The following is a 20,818-nucleotide window of genomic DNA, read 5'->3' as shown; positions in this document are numbered from 1 at the left end:
GCACCTCCTTCTTCCTTTCTTCTTTAACTCCCTCCTTTATTCCTTCCCTTACGGCGCGGTTCGGGTGTCCAACGATATATGAGACAGATACTGCGCCATTCCCTTTCCCCAAAAACCAATTATTATTATTACTTAATATACAAGTGATACAAATGTCGGCATGGCCGGTTGTCCCCGTGATAAGAATTCATCGGTAGTCCTTAAGTGTGAGACACGACAGCGTGTTGCAGCGTTTCCATCGAGTGCACGGAACGCATCGTCCTTTCGGCGCGACGCGTGGCCCGTTGGACAATTTAAGGAAAAGACGCCTGTCTCACATATGTCGGTGGACACCCGAACCGGACCGTAAGGGAAGGAAAATGAAATGAAAATTGGTTTTAAGGAAAGAAAACGATGCCTGTCTCACAATTCTCGCTGGACACCCGTAACGCGCCGCAAGGGAAGGAAAATTCCTTCCTTTACAGCGGGGTTCAGGTGTCCACCGAGATGCGCCATTTCTCACTCAAGGCCAACGCCGCCGACGCCGACGACGCCGGCTTTTCTGCGACACGAGCACCTTAACGCTGTCGCGTTGATAAGAACACTTGCGCAGCATGGCATCGCCTGTATGGCGGTTAGAGTAAAAATCTGCTTTTTGAAGAGAATCGATAGGTCGTTCGATCTAGTGGTCACTCGTGAGTCCCCTAGGGATTTCGCGAACCAGAAAAGCCTTACCACGCGTTTAAATGCAGCTTGAACTGACGCGCACGTGCTTTATTTCTCCCCTGTTGACCTTTCCTCACCAACCTGCTCTCACTCGCTGTTCCGTATTCTGTTGTCGTCCGGTCTCCTGCCGATGCGAAGTCGGCGAGGTGTGTACTCGAGCTGCGACCCTCTCGGGATTTGCTCGGGGATTCAGGGTCTTTGCCCTCACGGAAGGCTACTGACCGACTGATGTTACTGAGAAGAAGAAGGAAAAAGAGAGTGCACGGGCCTGCCTACTGGCTCAAGCCGAGCCATGCTCGCTGCCGCGTGCAGAAAATAGGAGAGGTAAAGGATAGGAAAGCAAAGAGGGAAAGAAAAGACGCGCAGCGCTAATACGCCCCGGGCCGATCCCGGAGGCAGTGCAATACCGGGCCGACCCGTGCCAGAGTGCTTCAAGTCAAGCACTCCGCCATATTCCAAAAATAAGTTTAATATCTTAGGTCCAAGGACCCACTGCAGTTATGAAATCAGGTATCAGGCATCAGGCGGAGTACCACCGCAATGGCTACCTTTTTTTATGAAGTTTTTATATTTAAATTCCCCGCCCTTCTGGCTTCCCTCATGTTAAGTGCTTTTTCACTTTCCTTTCTGTGGCAACTTTCTGAAACACATGGAGAGAGACGAGAACGCGGGCTTTCTTCGGTTTGGTTTTGGTTTTGGTTTTGGGGAAAAGGAAATGGCGCAGTATCTGTCTCATCTGTTTCGCTTGTTGCAACTTTGAGCCGTCGAGACATCCAATCCTGGGAGTATACAGATAAGAACGTTCAAAGTAAAAAAAATTAAGAAAGGAGTTGCCGGAAGTCTTTCCTTCGAATCTCCTGACGGTCGAGTTCCGTGACGTCTCAGGTATGTATCTTTGACTGCAAGGGCTCAAGGATTTGGGTTTTAGACGCAAGGGAGCCACAAGCTGCCCTCCATTCAGGAGTAAAAGAGAACACAGCACATGAGGTTCCTGTTTACCAATCGTTCTTCTGGTTTCGCTGCACTGAATGCGAAAAGCATTCGCAGTAGCTGGTGTGGTATTGTTCTTTCATGACTAAATTTATGTCGTGCGCAAGAAAGAAAAGAGGCCGTGAAGCACACTCCTCTACTGGAACAGGAGTACTCGGTTCGAAGTTTTTTCTTTTCGTCTCAAAATTCAATTTGAATGCATTGCCTTCAGTGACGTTGTAAATTCCTTTCTGTTTTTCTGAAAGCTGAATCGACATAATTTATTTCTTCGCTTACTGCAAGATATTCGTACACAGGCTCGATAGCCAAAAGCGCATAACATTAAAAAACCAGGACCACTGCCCATATCCGCGCTTATTTAAAAACTTCTAGTTGTTGCGACGTTAGTTAGAAAATCTTAAAGAGTATACACTTGAATGTGATTTTCAACAGAAAGAAGGAACTACAGGTGGCTTCATTTGTCTGAGGCATGCGATCAATGAAGAGTTTTTTTTTTCGTTTTAAACAGCTCATGTGTCATTTAAAGACAGCGCATTAATAACTGAATGCTCCGGCATTAAATAAAAGTATCGATAGTCTTGAGTTTGAAAATATGCATCGTTGGTAAGGGCACTGGTTAAAAAAATTAAAAAAAATTCAAGCCCAAAAGGAAGTAACAGCTGATATGCAGTTCCTGTCACTCAGCACCATAGAGATGACATTGCCTTTTCCAATGCTGCAAACAATGTTCCAAATGCCCCATCCAAGACTAACTTCTGTTTCCTAGCCTAAAATACACTTCAGCCTTTCTTCTTAAGGGTTAGGGAGAGAAATGACCCTTCGGACGCATCTATAATTTCTGTGACAAATGTGTCCTACGTTGTGGGCAGATGCTTAACCATATGCCAATCGGCACTGACGAAACGCGGCAGCGGAGGGGTGTCAAAGCGCGCGTGCATTTGCAGCATGTATGCATATCAGTTGACCGTTGCGCAAGCTACCCAGGAATTTATTCTAACTTGCTATTCAATGTCGTATACCATATTAACGCGACAGCGTTAAGGAGCTCGTGCCGCAGAAAAGCCGGTGTCGTCGGCGTCGGCCGTGAGCGAAAAATACCTCCTCCTCCGCGTGAGCGAAAAATTCCTCCTTCTCCTCGCAATGTACGCCACTGCCCCAACAGATAGCGCGCGACCGCAGCGCCTCCCACTCGTCTCGTTCGGGCGCAGTGGGGCCGTGCGGGCATGCAGGAATCACGCGGTGAGCGGCGAACAACGCAGCGCGCATTCAAAGCGCTTTCACCACGAAGCTTGCGGCTTGCTGCCCGTTCGTTCGGCGCGGATGCTATGCTGGCGTTCGTGGCATCGGGCTATTCGAGAACGTTGTGCCGGTGAACTACGACTGCAGCTTGAGTCCTGCGCGTTTCGGCAAGGCGCGTGGCAGCGCTTCTACATGGTTTGCCGCTCCGCGCGTCCGTTTCACCGTGCGTAGCAGAGGGATTTGTCTAACGGGCAAGGCGTCGCGCCGAACGGGCGATGGCGTTCTGTGGACTCTCTGGTAGTGCTGCAACACGCTGTCGTGTTCCACTCTTTAGGGCGAAGCTTAAGCGTCCTCAAATTTTTGCAATAAACTTTCCTGTTCGCGGATGAGGACCTTAGACCTTATCTTGAAGCTGCACACCTGATAAAGACTCAGCGCAGTCTGTATAAATGCTAGGCCTGGCTTAAAATGTCATCGCCCAACCTCTTCTCATCACTGAGCAAAGACTGGTTCCCCAGGCAACAGCTAAGTGCAGTGGCCATCTAATACCTCACAGGATAACATCGCTGAACGGAGATAATCTTGTTGCTGCCGACGGTAGTTAGGAATGATGGTAGTTATTCACGGTTGAGGGACGGTTCCTAGCGAAAGCTGGCCTCAGCTGGTAGCTATCTACGTAATTAGCAACAATTTCTGTTGGGCTGGTTTTACGGAAGCTTACGAGAAATGCCTAATTGTCTGTACTTCCGTTTTCATTTCTTGCTTGTTTCAGTTTAAGAATAACCATTACTGCTTCACGAACCTTTTACACAGAATCAAGAAGGACCCAGTTTTCGTCTTGTAATTGTAAAATGTTAAGCTGCGTCCGGTGTGTGCCGTTTTCTCCACGAGTGGTCCCAAGGCTTCAAAGTGCAGTGAAGTCGCCTAAAAGCAGTGTATGAATTAGATTTAGAATCTTTCCAAAGGTGTTGTGGAAATGTTATTCCGATCTACCACGCGCTGTAGTTTCCGCCTAAGTGATAAAAGAAGACATACAGACCTTATCGTTTTGTAAACGTCACATGCTTCCGCTGCCATTTTACTCTGGCAAAGAAAAGTACGCGATTAACACTCAACGAGCTACCTACCTCTATTGAAATCAGGTTACCTGTGCATATAATGTGTTCGTACATTTATAAAAATAAAAAGATAAAAATAGTGTCAATTTTGCTAGGCCTCTTATAAATTTGTATAATCAAAGCTACAAGGCTCACAAATGGTCACCTACAACCGGAGAAGGCACGCCACTTTCATCTTAATGTTTTACCTCTTCGCTAACTACCTATTCATTCAGTATTTTGCTAGCATACTATTCTGACTTAGTTGAAAGCAGATTCTTAATTTCGCGTCATAGATCACTAAACTTATTCCACCGCGATGGCTCAGTGGTGGTGGTGGTGGTGGTGGTGGTAGTAACTTTATTGATAGAAACATATGGGTGGGTCTCGGTGTCAAGCCATTCTTCACATCTTTTGACGTGGTCTGTGGCTCTTGTGGCAGGGTTGGAGCCCCTAGTCCAGGGCCCCACTGAGTCTTGCCGCCAGGTAGGCTTTCCGGACCAGTCCTGCCTTGACCGCTGTCTCCATGCTGGAACTCATCCTCTCCCACTGCGGCGCACTCAGGATTTTGTTTATTGCAGCCGCATTTATTTTCTTTTTACACCTCGTTGTATGAATCAACGTTGCTTTGTGCTCGCACCAAGGGCATTTGCGGCTATATAGCCCTGGATGGAAATTACTTAGCATGTTTAGATTCGCGAACGTTACCGTTTGAAGCTGTCTCCAATAGACCGCTTCCTGCTGGTGGAGATTTTTGTGAGATAGAGGATATCTAATCCTGACCCTCTTATAGTAATTCAGAGAGAGAGAGAGAGAGAAAGACAAACGGAAAGACACGGAGGTTAACTAGGCAGCGCCCGGTATGCTACCCTATACGTGGGAAGGGGAACGGAGGGAGAGGTATGAAGGGGAGGGAACAATAGGAGAAGAACACTTTTCCCCATGTCCGTTGGCTCTTACTTGCAGGGTACACTGGACACACACTGATAGTTCACAACCTTGCTCTCAGTCCTGAGTCCTTCAAGAACTTTAAAAGGGCCTTCAAAGCTGCCCTCTGAGATGAAGGCTCACTCCAAGGACCCAGAGTCTTGGCTTCAGTAAGGGGCCGATGATCTCAACGGCGGAGTGTTGCGGCCAGGAGTGCACGCTCACGCTGAAACCGAGGGCAGTTACAAAGGAAGTGTTCTATAGTTTCATCGCACCCACAGATCTCACACGCAGGAGAGTCTGCCATTGCGATTAAGTGGAAGTAGGCATTTGTGAACGCGACTCCCAGCCACAGGCGACACAACAGCGTAGCATCGCAGCGGGAGTGGCCGGACAGAGGACTGAGTTGAAGTAAGGGGTCTGGGTGGTGCAGACGGCATGTAGAGTTGCCAGTGGAAGACCATGACGCTAGAAGCTCTCTTCGGCCATGAATTCACAGATGTCTTGCTGCGTCGGCTCTTGTCAACGATATTTGGACAATGTTGGCACGGCCGTGACCCGCTTGAGCTGCAGCGTCAGCTGCGTCACTTATAATAGCTATAGTCACTTATAATAGCTATAGTAGCTGCGTCACCTACCTAATACCGGTCATATCTCTATGTATGTCGATGACATCTGCATCTTGGCATCCTCTGTGACGCGTCTCCAGGTGCGAGCAAGACTTCAGAGGGCAGCAACCATAACTTTCTCCTCTCTCCGAGAGCAAGGTCTGAGCGTGTCAGCCGAGAAGCGCACTAGAGTGGCATTTATGCGCAAAAGTATGGCTCGTTATCCGATAACTACTGACGGCCATGTCATTGCCTATCATGCATCCCATCGTTTTTTATGAATTTTTATAGATCGGAACTTATCATGGAGCCCGCATTGCAGCATTGTAATGAAAAAGCTAATTTCTATCACACACCTGCTCAGATTTCTTGATGGCAAATCATGGGGCTTATCGATTCTATCAATGCTGCAACTCTACAGAGCACTCTTTTTGGGATTTTTGCGCTATAGTACACCAGTTCTTTCAAGCACATGCAAGACGAATTTGCGTGCCCTCCAAACTATACAACGTCAGGCACTTCGCACATGCCTGGGTCTCCCTCGCAGCGCATAAACAGTTTCTACCATTGCAATCGCCCAGGACTACCCACTCTCGACACATATAACCCTCGACACCCTGCGGATCCACATACGTCATCTAACGAGGATTCCACAGCACCACCTTGTGTCAGTGGCGGATCAAAGACCACACACAGCGGTTTCAAAAGCTATAGCAGCGCACCAGTCGTCCATCATATCACAGTTCACCCCGAAAGCACAGCCTTCAATTGCGCTGTGGTGTCTGCGGGAGCCATGCCTGCGCCTTGAAATTCCGGGCGTAACGAAAAAATCAAACTTATCGACACCGGCCATTCAACAGTTGACACTCTACCTACTACACGACGCATATAGCGACCGCACTCATGTGTATACAGATCGTTCAGTCTCATGTACAAGTTAAACCTACGCCGTGGTCATTCCTACGAGACAGACCAGTATTATCCAGCAAACTTCGCATCGGACAACCTCCACCGGGTCAGAATTGGCCGCTCTTCGCGCGGCTGTGCACAAACATCCAACAACGGTGCACAAACATCGGTGCACAAACACCCCACAAATGGGCTTTGTTATGCGACTCAAAAGCAGCCCTACAGTATCTTAATTCTGCTTTACGCCATGGCGAGCACGATCAACTCGTAGCTGAATTAAGACATCTCCAACACCTGTCGACGCAGCGGATAGGCTTAGACCACTATCGCGGGACATCACGCTTGCCGCGTGGAATTCAGGCCAATTCTCGCATTCGCGTTTAAAAACCTTAGACCGAGATCTGAAGCTTCGGCTTCCATCCGGCCTAACACGACGTGAAGCAACTTTGTTGTGTCGCCTGTGGCTTGGTGTAGGCTTAACCAAACACTATTCCTTCTTAATAGGTATGGCTGACAGCTCTGCATGCGCCATCTGCGGGGGTGATGAGACAATAGCCCACATTCTTTGTGAATGCTCTGCCTACAACGCCGAAAGACAGTCTCTCTGCCGTGTACTGCAGCATCTCGACCTGCGCCCACTGACAGAAACGAAGATTCTCGGCCACTGGCCGCGGTGGTCGTCGGCGGTGAAGGCGTCCAAGGCACTGCTGCGCTGTTTGAAGACTTGTGGCCTGCACGATAGGCTGTAAGTGTACTGAACGCTGTGACTTTATATAGTGACTTTAATTTCCTACAACTGCCTTTTCTCCTTAGTAATTTTCTCCCCTCACTTCTTTCCCCCCGTGCAGGGTAGCAAGCCGGCTATTCGTCTTGTTAACCTGCCTGCCTTTCCTCCTCCTCCTTCTCCAACATCAGGCGCAGGAAGAGGGTCATGACATCGTCTTCCACTGGATAGCGGGACACTATGGCATTGTTGGATAGTAATTCAGAATTTCTGATTATCCTAAGGGCACTGGTTCCGCGTCAGGCTGCTCGAGGTTGGTTTGGTTGGAGGCGCGGCTTCTAATCTCTCGAGCTCTCCTATCCACCTCGGCATTCCCCGCGATGCCTGTGTGTTCCGGTACCCACATTATTATTTGTTGCAACTGTTTTTCTTTCCGCAGTAATTTGGCTGTCTTTAGGATGTGGAGCGCTGCCCCCCCTTATTTTGCCATTCATCTAGTTTCTGCATGCTGTTTGCGAGTCTGTTAGAATTATTAGAAACCTTTGAGCACGGTAGCCCTCTGCCGCCGCTAGGGTTATGGCAGCCTCCTCGGCGTCCTCAATCATGCCATCCCTGATAGTTGCACTGGCTATTTCTTTGAGCTCATGATTAATTGCCGTTGCAAAAGCCCTATTTCTGTTGTGCTGTCTAGTTCTTCCGTATGCAGCCGCATCCGTGTACGTAATGTTTTCTTTGTTGTCTAGGTTCTGTTGCACATACTGTGCCCTAGCCTCCCGTCGCCCTTTGTGCAGGTTCGGATTAATATTTTGGGGAATTGGTGCTACTCTAATTGTTTCCCGCAGTTCATCGGGTATTCGTTTTCATCTTTTTATCACTGCCAGTGCACCCTCGTAGCAGCACCTTTTGAGCAGCTCTGTTTCTGTTTTGTCTTTTTTAGCTTCTTGAGCTGTGCTACGAGTTGAGCCTCCCTTAGCTCCTCAAAAGTGCTATGCAAACCTAGAGCCATTAACTTCTCTGTCGAGGTTGCTTGTGGTAGGTGTAGCGCTGTTTTGTATGCTCTCCTAAGTATCGTGTCCGCTAGCTTTCTTTCTGCTTTGTTGAAGATGTAGTACGGTATGCTGTATGTAATTAGGCTAACCACAAGGCCCTTTCCGAGCTTAAGCGTGTCACTCTCCCGCATGCCGTGTGTTTTCATAGAGACCCTGGTCATCATGCGGGCGACCTGTGTCGCCGAGTTCTGTATTAATCTGAGCGCCTGCATGCACCTACGGTTGGATTGAATCCACATCCCTAATATTTTGATGGTTGTTCTTTCCGGTATGAGTGGCCTTCTAGATAAACATTTAGTGTTAGTTCTTCTGTTTCCGGTACTGATCGGTTGAGTTTACCTCGCCAGACCCTTAGTAGTTCTGATTTTTCTGCCGAGCAAGCTAAGCCCCTGTCTATAACATATTTTTCTACGCACGTTGCGGCAGCCTCCAGTTTCGCTTCCTTATCGCTGAGTGAGTCTTCCGTGAGCCACACAGTGATATCATCCGCGTACATTGCATGCCTTATGCCTTGTTTGGTTCTAGCATGGTATCGAAGCGCGGCGGTAGCATTTCGGTATTGGCGAAATTCGAGAGGCCCGTATACTGTGCGATGTCAGTGCTCGTTAAAGAACGGGTGGTCGGAATTAACCACAGCCCTCTACCACGGTATCCCTTAGTCTGGGTCGCTTTCGGACGTGAATGTTACTAGTGAATGGAATGTCCTACCTAAGCATATTGTTTGCATAACGAGAACCGAAGAATTTGGAGACAGTTTGGTCACTCGACAAACAAATTAGGCAGAATTCCCAACCCGAATAAGAGCTCTTTTACCTCTTTTGCTTTATTGCAGTTTTTTCTTGCTTCTACTCTGAGTCATGCATATGTTACCTTTGTATACGTAAATGCTACCGCTGTACATGCTACTCTTGTACACAGCACCTACTGTATTTTTACTTTTCCTTTACCTGCTGATATTGTCAATTTGTTATCACAAAGTGTAATGCTTCGATGATTTTCGATCATGCCTCCCCCTTATATAATGTCCTCTTGGGCATCTAGGGTAATAAATGAAATGAAAACCACCAAAAAACAAACCGAACGCAAACTAAGCTTATGAGATAATCTCACAGCCGCTTATATGGAGTGCATGCCATACAAAACTCCAGTATCATCACATTTTAGGCCGTTCACGCGAAACTACCTTCAGTGTTTGCTCAAGATGTTGTTCTGAACCCTTCCTTTCACAGTGGGTGCCGGTTTTAGATGTCTCCGAAAAATGTCACTTGCCATTACTTTTGTGTCAGCTTGCAGCCATGACTACAAAAGATCATAAAGGTAATTCACCAAACAGCTTTCATCCGGGCTCGAACCCGACCGCGGCGGCTGCGTTTTTATGGAGGAAAAACGCGAAGGCGCCCGTGTGCTGTGCGATTTCAGTGCACGTTAAAGATCCCCAGGTGGTCGAAATTATTCCGGAGCCCTCCACTACGGCACCTCTTCTTCCTTTCTTCTTTCACTCCCTCCTTTATCCCTTCCCTTACGGCGCGGTTCAGGTGTCCAACGATATATGAGACAGATACTGCGCCATTTCCTTTCCCCCAAAACCAATTATATAACAGCTTTCATCGTTTTGCTTAGTGGGCATACTGTGTCCATTCAGATTTAATGTCGAGTGACTTTCTCTTTTAATAATAATTGGTTTTAGGGGAAAGAAAATGGCGCAGTATCTGTCTCATATTTCGTTGGACACCAGAACCGCGCCGTATGGGAAGGGATAAGGGAGGGAGTGAAAGAAGAAAGGAAGAAAGAGGTGCCGTAGTGGAGGGCTCCGGAATAATTTCTACCACCTGGGGATCTTTAACGTGCACTGACATCGCACAGCACACGGGCGCCTTAGCGTTTTTCCTCCATAAAAACGAAGCCGCCGCGGTCGGCCTTATTGGTTTTGTAGACGGCTGTCGCCCTGCAACGGACTCCAAATCTCACCATCTGTCAGTAATTTTTGTCCTACCTCTAGAGGTTGTTCACGGGGTCGCGTTAGACTCGTTAGAAATGGCTTTGCATCGTGAGTAAAAATTTTCGTTGTAGTAACAGGAACACACTCTATGCTGGTATGAGCAGAAAGGTCCAAAGAAGCTCATAAAGCGTCAGAAATACCGCAAAAAGAAAAGCATCTGCAGTGAAAAGGACAAATATCCCAAATGAAGAAATGCTCTGCAGTGAGCAAAGCAATCAAGCTTGACCTCCTCAAATTTCCAAAAAATAAAAAGCGGTAACGTTCACTCCCTCCTTTATCCCTTCCCTTACGGCGCGGTTCAGGTGTCCAACGATATATGAGACAGATACTGCGCCAATTTCTTTCCCTAAAAACCAATTATTAATTATTATTAACGTTCAGGGGCCAAGCAGGTCTTGGCGACACGTGACTTGATCTCAAAGAAAACTCCAGAAACTCAGCTAGAGGACAATTGAATACGTCCAACCATGGCCAGTTCAAAGAGTAAGGGGGCAACCAAAGTTACCACCTAAGCACATGACCATCTTAACACTGAACCAGAGAACGGCTGTGCATTGATTGATGTTTCTTGCCGTAGCAAAAGTTCCCTGAAATACGCTGAAAAATTCATTTGTAGGCCGTTTATCTTGCCGAAGCTTGAAATTTATCCCCCAATTTAGAAAAGGTGAAAGGACTTCAGCTATTAAAGTTCTCTTGAACAGCATAACAGTTCTCTTTACATCAATTTTCACTCCCCAAAAAAACCCGGCAAAGAGAAAATTCCTCGAATTAAACGTCACTGCAACATTCTGTAAGCGTAACAATTGCGGAAGAAACGGGTGCGCTGTGGTAAGCAAAAAAAGAAACCAACGCTACATTTTGTTAAGAGCAGTAAACTGCACAACTCGGTTTTTTAAGAGCGTTACCTCTTACTCATCACGTTTCGAGATTTCGTGAGGCCTCCTACAACCCTGTGATCAAAGCGCCATCTGTGGCTGCAATTAGAAAACAGCGCATCTCGCATTGAGACTTGTAGCGCCATCTAAAATAGCACTGTATAAAAAACCACCTACCACATTCCAATGATGACGTCCCGGTCCAATATAGTGGATAGAGGTGGAACTATGCGAGTATGACGTCAGGGGACGAAATGGTGGCATAGTTTCGGCTTCTCGTAACCAAGATGGCGGCCATAAATTGGCTGTGCCTTCTCATCCCTGTCTTCCCCCTCCTCTTCCTCACCAAGAAATATCGTAAAACGGGTAGGAAAACTGTTCCGTTGCAAGACATTTTCCGCTATATATACTCAGAACGCTATATACGTTCCGCTATATACGCTCCGACAACAAAGGGCAGACATCCGGAGGACAGTTGTATACCGAATTTGGTAGGCAAATAAATCCCTATAGGTTGTGGTATATAAATAAAACCACAAATAATAGGTAAACCTTGTATACATGCAATTACTAATTGAAGCGTTACCATACCGCACCGCAAGCCCAATTTTAGGCCCGACTTGACCCCCGAAACGAAGCAAATTTCGTTTGGGACGTATCTTGAGGGGGTATAACTGGACAACAGGCGCGTTCTTCTACCTGATTTAATATCTGCTGCGAGTCCTTGGACCTGAGATATTAAACTTATTTTTGGAATATGGCGGAGTGCTTGGATTGATGCACTCTGGGACGGGCCGGCCCGGTATTGCACTGCGTACGGGATCGACTCGGGGCATATTAGCGTGCGGGTGTTCTTTCTATCTTTGCTCTCTTATCCTTTAACTCTCCTACTTTCTGCACGCGGCAGTGAGCGTGGCTCGGCTTGAGACAGTAGGCAGGCCCTTGCACTTTCCTTTTCTTTCTTCCTATCAGCAACAGCAGCAGCTGCAGCAGCTGCTTGGCTTTCTTCGTCTAGTAAACCAAACAGCTAGCGCTCGTTATTTCAACGTCTTCCAATGGTGGCGGCCTTTCTTTTTTTGTGTCACCATTTGTTTTTTGCCGAGTATGCCCTCTACCCGCCGCGGTGGCTCAGTGGTTAGGGCGCTCGACTTCTGATCCAGAGCTCCCGGGTTCGGACCCGACCGCGGCGGCTGCGTTTTTATGGAGGAAAAACGCTAAGGCGCCCGTGTGCTGTGCGATGTCAGTGCACGTTAAAGATCCCCAGGTGGTCGAAATTATTCCGGAGCCCTCCACTACGGAACCTCATTCTTACTTTCTTCTTTCACTCCCTCCCTTATGCCTTCCCTTACGGTGCGGTTCAGGTGTCCAACCATCTATGAGACAGATACTGCGCCATTTCCTTTCCCCAAAAACCAATTAATATTATTATTATTATTATGCCCTCTAGTGGGTTATAAGACAATATTTTTTTGTTTTATACCCACACTTTTTCTTTGTACCATGCTTAATTCTGTTGGTGTTATCTATTGTTATTGGCTCACAATTCCATTTTATATTTTAGCTTGATTGCGAGCCGCTTGTAACCATTTTCTTGCGAACATTTATGGTTCTCCTCCTATTTCATCTGGTTTTAACACTACGTGTTTTGCTTACTTGCTGAAATTTTAAGTAGACAAATCCCAGGTGCCCCGCTGCAATCATGGCAATTGCAAGACGAAACGAATGCAAGAGCAGGCCAGCTGCATTTTTAAAGCAATATTGCTTGTGCTCTTTGTCCTATCTTTCATGTTTGAGTTCAAAGCAAGAGCGGCTGCATTCGGATGTGCTAAGATGCTATTTAAGCGACGTCGAGACATGGCTTCAATGCGCGATACAAAAAAAATTGCTTGTTGTTTAGCTCTGGTTAACCCTGGTCGAAAGCTGGCTGCATCTCCCTGGCTACGTTTGTGGTCGAGCGACTGGCGGTTTCCATAGATAGCCATATTAACACACACACACAAAGTAGAGGCATTATTTAATTTGTGAAACATTTCGATTTCTTCGAAACAGCATTAAAGACGCGCACACAAGAGAGTATATATAAAATATAGCTTCGGTGATATTTACAACTCTATTATCGCTCGTTGTATGCGGAGGTCTGGAATGATAATATTAATTGGTTTTTGGGGAAAGGGAATGGCGCGGCATCTGTCTCATATATCGTTGGCCACCTGAACGGTGCCATAGGGAAGGCATAAGGGAGGGACTGAAAGAAGAACGGAAGAAAGAGGTGCCGTAGTGGAGGGCTCCGGAATAATTTCGACCACCTGGAGATCTTTAACGGGCACTGACCTCGCACAGCACACGGGCGCCTAAGCGTTTTTCCTCCATAAAAACGCAGCCGCCGCGCCACCGCCAGGGTGTTAATAATAATAATCATAATAATTAGTTTTGGGGGAAAGGGAATGGCGCAGTATCTGTCTCATATATCGTTGGACACCTGAACCACGCCATAAGGAAAGGGATAAAGGAGGGAGTGAAAGAAGAAAGGAAGAAAGAGGCGCCGTAGTGTAGGGCTTCGGAATAATTTCGACCACCTGGGGATCTTTAACGTGCACTGACATCGCACAGCACACGGGCGCCTTTTGCGTTTCACTTCCATCGAAACGCAGCCGCGGCGGCCGGGTTCGCACCCGGGAGCTCCGGATCAGTAGCCGAGCACCTTAACCACTGAGCTACCACGGCTGGTACCTCTAGATAAATAATAATAATAATAATAATAATAATAATAATAATAATAATAATAATAATAATAATAATAATAATAATAATAATAATAATAATAATAATAATAATAATAATAATAATAATAATAATAATAATAATAATAATAATAATCAATCAATGTTTATTTTTCGGTGCCCAGGAACAACCCAAAGGTCTTGGTGCTGGTACACCATTCACACGCACAAAACGTAAATTTGTCTTCCACAAAGGAAGAGACTCACGAGAGGTAATGCAGCAGTCAAGGCGATAGAAAAAAAGACATAAACTAGGCGTGACAGCAAGCATGAAGCAAAAAAGTGAAAACAAGAAAACAGCGAGAACAGCGGTAAATGAAAACAGCTAGAACAGGCAACAGACATATAAACAACTAATGAAACAATAAACAAAGAGAATGAACACAAGAACGACCGATAACAGCCAAGTACACCATATAGCAAAATACAAACAAGAATAAAGCCAATACTAATATGAACGAATAAGAAACCTCTGAAATACAAGCTAGAAATACAATCATACACAATAAGAAATGTAATTAGTGAACGCGTTACAGACAATCAGGCGTGAGTACACAGTATTAAAGAAATAACAGTAATGAAAAGGAGTAGACGTGATGAACAATTAAGGAGAAAAAAAAACTATATAATACCAGTGCATATGCACAAGTGTAGTAAAGTCAAAATGCATGAAAGGGGAAGTTATGTATGAGAAAAAGAGTACTCAAAGTGGAACTTCACGGACATCTAATATAAAAGAAGGGAGAGAATTTTCGAATATATCAAGGTGAGGACAAAGAGAATTGAACAACTTTTGCATTCTGTCCAGAGGGGAGAGGTAGTGCAGGAGCGCAGAAACATGGAATGGTCTGAATTCTCTTATGCTCCTTCGCGGTACACGCAAAAGGATACGCTCTAGGAGCTGAGGGCATAGAATGTGACCATGAAGAAGTTTATACAAGAAAATTATATCTGCCCTCACGCGACGGCAGCTAAGAGAAGGAAGCTGCAATGAGTTACTCCTTCTGGAACGAGAGCTGGAAGTTTTGCAAGAAAACCGATGTTGAAATATGCGTAAAAACTTTTGCTGAACTCTGTCGATTTTTTCACAGTTCGACTGGCAAGTGCCGTTCCAAACAACAGACGCATATTCCAAAAGCGGCAAGCATATGGAGAGGTAGAGCTTTAAGAAAGAAAGTGGGGCTCGAAACTCTCTCGAAAGCCTGCAGATGAAGCCGAGTGTACGCATAGCCCGTAGAGCAATGCGTTTTGTATGAGAGGAGAAGCTGAGGCTGCGGTCGAAAAGTACGCCGAGGTCATTAATTTCATCAACCCTGGGCAGCAGCCTACCATTCACAGAATAAGAGTAGAGAAGACTGTGCGTTTTACGCGTAAATGAGACAACCTTGGTTTTAGATGAATTGAGAGTGAGCCCATTCTTCAAGCACCAGAGAAGGCGGATATGTCCGATTGCAATGACAAGCAATCATGAAGAGTATGTATTGCCTTGAACATTTTTATATCGTCCGCATAAAGGAGAAACGAGGAGTTTTTGACAACGGAGGAAACGTCATTGATAAAAACAGAGAACAGAAGCGGGCCTAATACCGAGCCCTGAGGAACTCCGCTGGTTGGAGTGTAAACAAATGAGGTCTGTCCATTTACACTGACAAAGCAGGACCGATCAAGAAGATAGTTGCGTAGGAGGGCTACAATTGAAACGTCGATCTCAAACAGCAGAAGCTTTTGAAGAAGTAATGAGTGAGTAACAACGTCGAAAGCTTTGCTCAAATCACAGTACACAGCGTCTACCTGACTCCTCTGAAGGACTTCAGCTGATGTATACGTCATAAAGGTCACAAGGTTAGTTGTAGTAGAACGACCTTTTATGAAACCATGCTGATTATGTATGATTAAATGTTTGAGGTGGAAGGAAAGTACTTTGTGCAAAGCTAGTTCAAAAAGCTTAGAGGTTGCACAAAGAAGAGAAATGGGGCGGTAGTTCGAAACATCAGATTTGTTTCCTGATTTAAACACAGGGAAAACACGCGTCGTTTTCCACAAGCGGGGAAAGGCAGAATTTTTCAAACAGTTATTAAATATCGTGGTTAATAATAATAATAATAATAATAATAATAATAATAATAATAATAATAATAATAATAATAATAATAATAATAATAATAATAATAATAATAATAATAATAATAATAACAATAATAATAATAATATAATAATAATAATATTAATAATAATAATAATAATAATTAATAATAATAATAATAATAATAATAATAATAATAATAATAATAATAATAATAATAATAATAATAATAATAATAATAATAATAATAATATAATAATAATAATAATAATAATAATAATAATAATAATAATAAGAAGAAGAAGAAGAAGAAGAAGAATTGGTTTTGGGGGAAAGGAAATGGCGCAGTATCTGTGTCATATATCGTTGGACACCTGAGCCGCGCCGTAAGGGAAGAGATAAAGGAGGGAGTGAAAGAAGGAAGAATGAGGTGCCGTAGTGGAGGGCTCCGGAATAATTTCGACCACCTGGGGATCTTTAACGTGCACTGACATCGCACAGCACACGGGCGCCTTAGCGTTTTTCCTCCATAATAACGCAGCCGCCGCGGTCGGGTTCGAACCCGGGAACTCCGGATCAGTAGTCCAGCGCCCTAACCACTGAGCCACCGCGAGGGGTGCCTCTAGATACGGAGATACGGTTTTTGGACAACATCTGATGTGCCATGGTTCATAGCAAAAGACCACCCGCGCAATTTTTCTAGTTTTGATTTTTTGTTCCTTTAGTTGATTGCCTAATGTGATTGCTGGACATGCGCCGTTTTCCAGGTGCTTCTATGTGTTTCTTCCATCTGAATAAAACTTTACTTGCGCGACAGCGCTTGTCTAGTGCACATATTCTTCGACCATCGCCTCTGATCGCGCTGTTTATTTCTTTTAAAATGAACCTCGAGCTAAAAGGCTGGCGGCCTCGTTTCCCGGATATAACCTCAACATGGCGTGGTGGGAGTGCACCGGGCGAGCCTAGTATGCCAAAAGCAGGGACGTGGATTTCGCCTCGCGATAAATTTAAATTGCAGTTATATATTGTATAGGAAACCGTGTATAGAAAACTGCCCCTGATTTGAACTAAGCGGACCACATGAAATTTGGTGAATTGTGATACGTGCACAAATCGCTCATTCAATTGCGGCCGCTATGCCAATGCATACCACGCCGCATCAATACCGGCGCTCTTTTAGGATATTCTCCAGGGATGAATATTTTCACCCATGACGATCGTCGCTCCAATACATCGCAAGAAGAGCCGATGGGTTAAAACAAGGCATTATCACGCACTTGCACAAAACACTGAAACAAGCACTGGTTTGGGTCTAAATTGGTAAAGAAAAAAATGATGTGATTTGCGAATTGAGATCACCGCACCTAGATACCATCATTCGTTCTTGTCCTGCGTGAAATTACTTTTTAGTACTTAGTTTTGAATACTCTCGACAATGGCGCAATCTTCCCAAGTACATTTGTGGCATGATCGCCTGGCCAGCATTGCCACGAACTGGTAAGCATGGTCATTAGACATCGTGGGTGCCGTTGGGAAAGAAGGTGAAAAATCATAAATTAGCACTGCTGAACACGAAATATTGTAGTAGTAGTAGTAATAGTAGTACATGGTTTTATTAAAATAATAATGAAAAGGAAATAAAATATATTTGATAGCCCTCCCATCTGCCATCGATTCTGAAGCACCTGAGCTGGGGCATCGGAAATAAAGGAAAGCAGGCAGAATGGAGAAATTAAATATAAGAGGTGAGGGGACAGGAAGAGAGGATTGGGTAGGAGGAGAGGTAATATACATAAACTATTTACACAATAAGAAATATGAAAGCATGGTTCTTTGCAGGGCGCCCGCTACACTGAATGTGCGGAGCTTTCGTGACTTGAGCCTTTTTCATCGAAACAATAATTGCAACGTGTTGCAAGCTGGGAATGGGTTGCTTCGCGTCATCTACCCGCCGCGATGGCTTAGTGGTTAGGCCGTTAGGCTACTGATCCGCTGTACCCGGGTTCGAACCCGACCGCGGTAGCGGCGTTTCGATGGAGGCAAAACGTTAAGGCGCCCGTGTGCTGTGCGATGTCAGTGCACGTTAAAGATCCCCAGCTGGTCGAAATTAATCCGGAGCCCTCCACTACGGCACCTCTTTCTCCCTTTCTTCTTTCACTCCCTCCTTTATTCCTTCCCTTACGGCGCGGTTCAGGTGTCCAACGATATATGAGACAGATACTGCGCCATTTCCTTTCCCTCAAAATCAATTATTATTATATTATTTCATTTACCCGCCGCGGTGGCTCAGTGGTTAGGGCGCTCTACTGCTGATCCGGAGTACCCGGGTTCGAACCCGACCGCGGCGGCCGCGTTGCGATGGAGGTGGTGGTGGTGGTAGTGGTTTTATTAAAAATAATAGTAAAAAGGAAGGTAAAGATTTTTGCTAGCCCCGGCATCTGCCATAGATACTGAAGCACCTGAGCTGGGGCAGCGGAAATAAAGGACAGCAGGCAGAATGGAGAAATTAAATGAAAGAGGTGAGGGGACAGGAAGAGAGGATAGGGGGAGAAGTAATATGTACAAACTATTTACACAATAAGAAATGTGTCCAGGTTGTGCGCGTGATTAGTTAATTTTAGAGGAATTAAATCACACACGCGCAGAGCACTGTGATGGTTACAACTGGAGTGGGGCGTCCAGTTATTAATCGTTCAAGGTAGAAGTAGCGGAGCGTTAGGTTACTGCGTGTAACTACCTGACGGAGAAAAGACGGGACGTCAAGCCCGTGTGTTCGAGGAATGCGAAACGTAAAGGCGCCCGTGTGCTGTTCGGTGTCAGTGCACGTTAAAGATCCCCAGGCGGTCGAAATTATTCCGCCGACCTCCACCACGACACAACATTCTTCCTTAGTTTTCTCAGTCCCTCCTTTATCCTTTCCCTTACGGCGCGGTTCAGGTGTCTGCCGAGATGTGAGACAGATTCTGCGCCATTTCCTTTCTATAACAACCAATTTAACAACTAATTTATTTCATTTCAACACAACTTTTTGTCAAGTGCATGTACTGATAATTCCATATTGTGCTATACCAGGTGCTATAATAACTGATGTGCACCGAGAAGTGGCCGAAACGGCCTCGGGCAAATGAGAAACGGAGTCTTGATAAATTTTTCTAACATGCCATGAAATATGAACCAAAAATGCAGTCGGTAGATCGGCATGGTACACAAGCCGTACTGGACACTCATCGAAGCACAGACGCGCAGGCGGGATGAAGCCTTCAAGCGACCACTAAACGAGGAATATACTTCAGTAGAACTTGATGTCGGGCTAGTTGGGAATTCATTAAAGATTTGATGTCGCTCTAATAGGAAGACCACAGAAAGAGGACGACACAAAATATCTTTGTTATGTCATCTTCTTTATGGTCTTTTTAATAGCGCCACATTAAATCTGCAAATCAGAGAGAAGGATTCGTCTAGACAATTCGTCTAGTCAAAACAAAAATAGAGAGATGGGCAGCATCTTATTAAACAGGCACCCAAGTACGCTTCCACATCAAAATGCTTCATTTCGCCCGATTTGGGCCATTACTTGATTTACCTTCCTGCTCCGAAGTTGCTAGGCTAGGAGATTGAACATGCATCTTAAATTGGTCGTGAAGTTGTTCCATGGGGCATATAACGTAGTTGCTGACATGCTTTCTTCGCTCTTGAGCATGCAGAGTCAACCGCTGATGACGCGACGTGGGCAAATATTTAGTTATGTGAATAATGAAAACGTATGCAACGCCTACTTATATATCCTGAATGAAACGCCCACTGTGCAGTTTACTGTTCGTGAAATCATTCATAACCGTTGTCATCAATTTTGGCAAGTTTTCTATAATGCTACACGGCATGAGTCGTAGCCATGTGTTGTTTTAACGAGTAAAATGTCATAAACTGAGAGTTTTCATTCTTCAAACGTTCAAAGCGTTGCGGTTTAGTAAAATGTTTTATGCCTGCGGGAACACTGGTGGGAAACACGCTTTTTTACATGTAGGGTACTTTGGTTTTTCATGCATGGGCAGAACAACCGCATTCAGAAATTTCTTCAGGGTCTTCTGTACCCACAGGTAAGTAGTTGTTAACTTTTCATTTTCTCCAAGACAGCGTATTAATTTGTCGCATTTTAAAATTTGCAACAACCAATTAAAGAACACACACTGCAGTTACGTTTCGATACGATCCCATCGCCCTACACTGATTTGCATGCGGCGGGCATCTATGGTTTTTTTTAAACGTTTCTCTCGCTATTGAAAATCGGTCACTGGATATATTTTCTCTTCAGTTCCATTCGGTTGGTTGTGAAACTTTATTTCCAGCGGATATAGAGGAGCGACACGAAGTCACCCCCCGCTTAAACGGCAGCCGCTATCCCTTGGGCAGCGGCGGCGTCTTCAGCCAGCTGGAGGAGCTTGATCTGTATCCCCGGGTCGGGGCTGAGCAATAGAGCCTCCCAATGAGCCGAGTCGGTAATGAAGTGACTCGCGGGTAGGGACTGCGGGCAGTTCCAGATCATATGATTTAGATCGGCTTTCGCATCACAATTTTTGCATTTGTTTGAGTAGAGTCCTTCCGAATAGAAGCTACACAATTGGGGATTTGGATAAGTGTTAGTTTGAAGTTTACGCCAGGCTTTGGCCTGTTGCTTGGAGAGCGTTTTATCTGCTGGGGGGAATCTGAGTCTTGCAAGCCTGTAGTGCTGCAGGATTTCTCTGTAAGAAAACAACCTGTCCTTGCCAGAGTATAGGGCGGGTGGGCTGCACGACCCCGCTCGGCGGGACAGTTCTCGAGCTAGATTATGAGCCG

General features: G+C 45.5%; 1 pseudogene; it reads right to left on the bottom strand.

Annotated features, from left to right (window-relative positions):
• Positions 1–1,085: 1,085 nt before the first annotated feature.
• On the bottom strand, positions 1,086–1,179 carry LOC144130735 (U2 spliceosomal RNA; annotated as a pseudogene).
• Between the last annotated feature and the right edge of the window lie 19,639 nt (positions 1,180–20,818).

The sequence above is a fragment of the Amblyomma americanum genome, chromosome 4, assembly GCF_052857255.1.
Source record: "Amblyomma americanum isolate KBUSLIRL-KWMA chromosome 4, ASM5285725v1, whole genome shotgun sequence".
In the NCBI taxonomy this organism is placed as follows: domain Eukaryota; kingdom Metazoa; phylum Arthropoda; class Arachnida; order Ixodida; family Ixodidae; genus Amblyomma; species Amblyomma americanum.
Note: the sequence above shows the minus strand (reverse complement) of the source record. Positions and strands in the feature narration are given on the sequence as shown.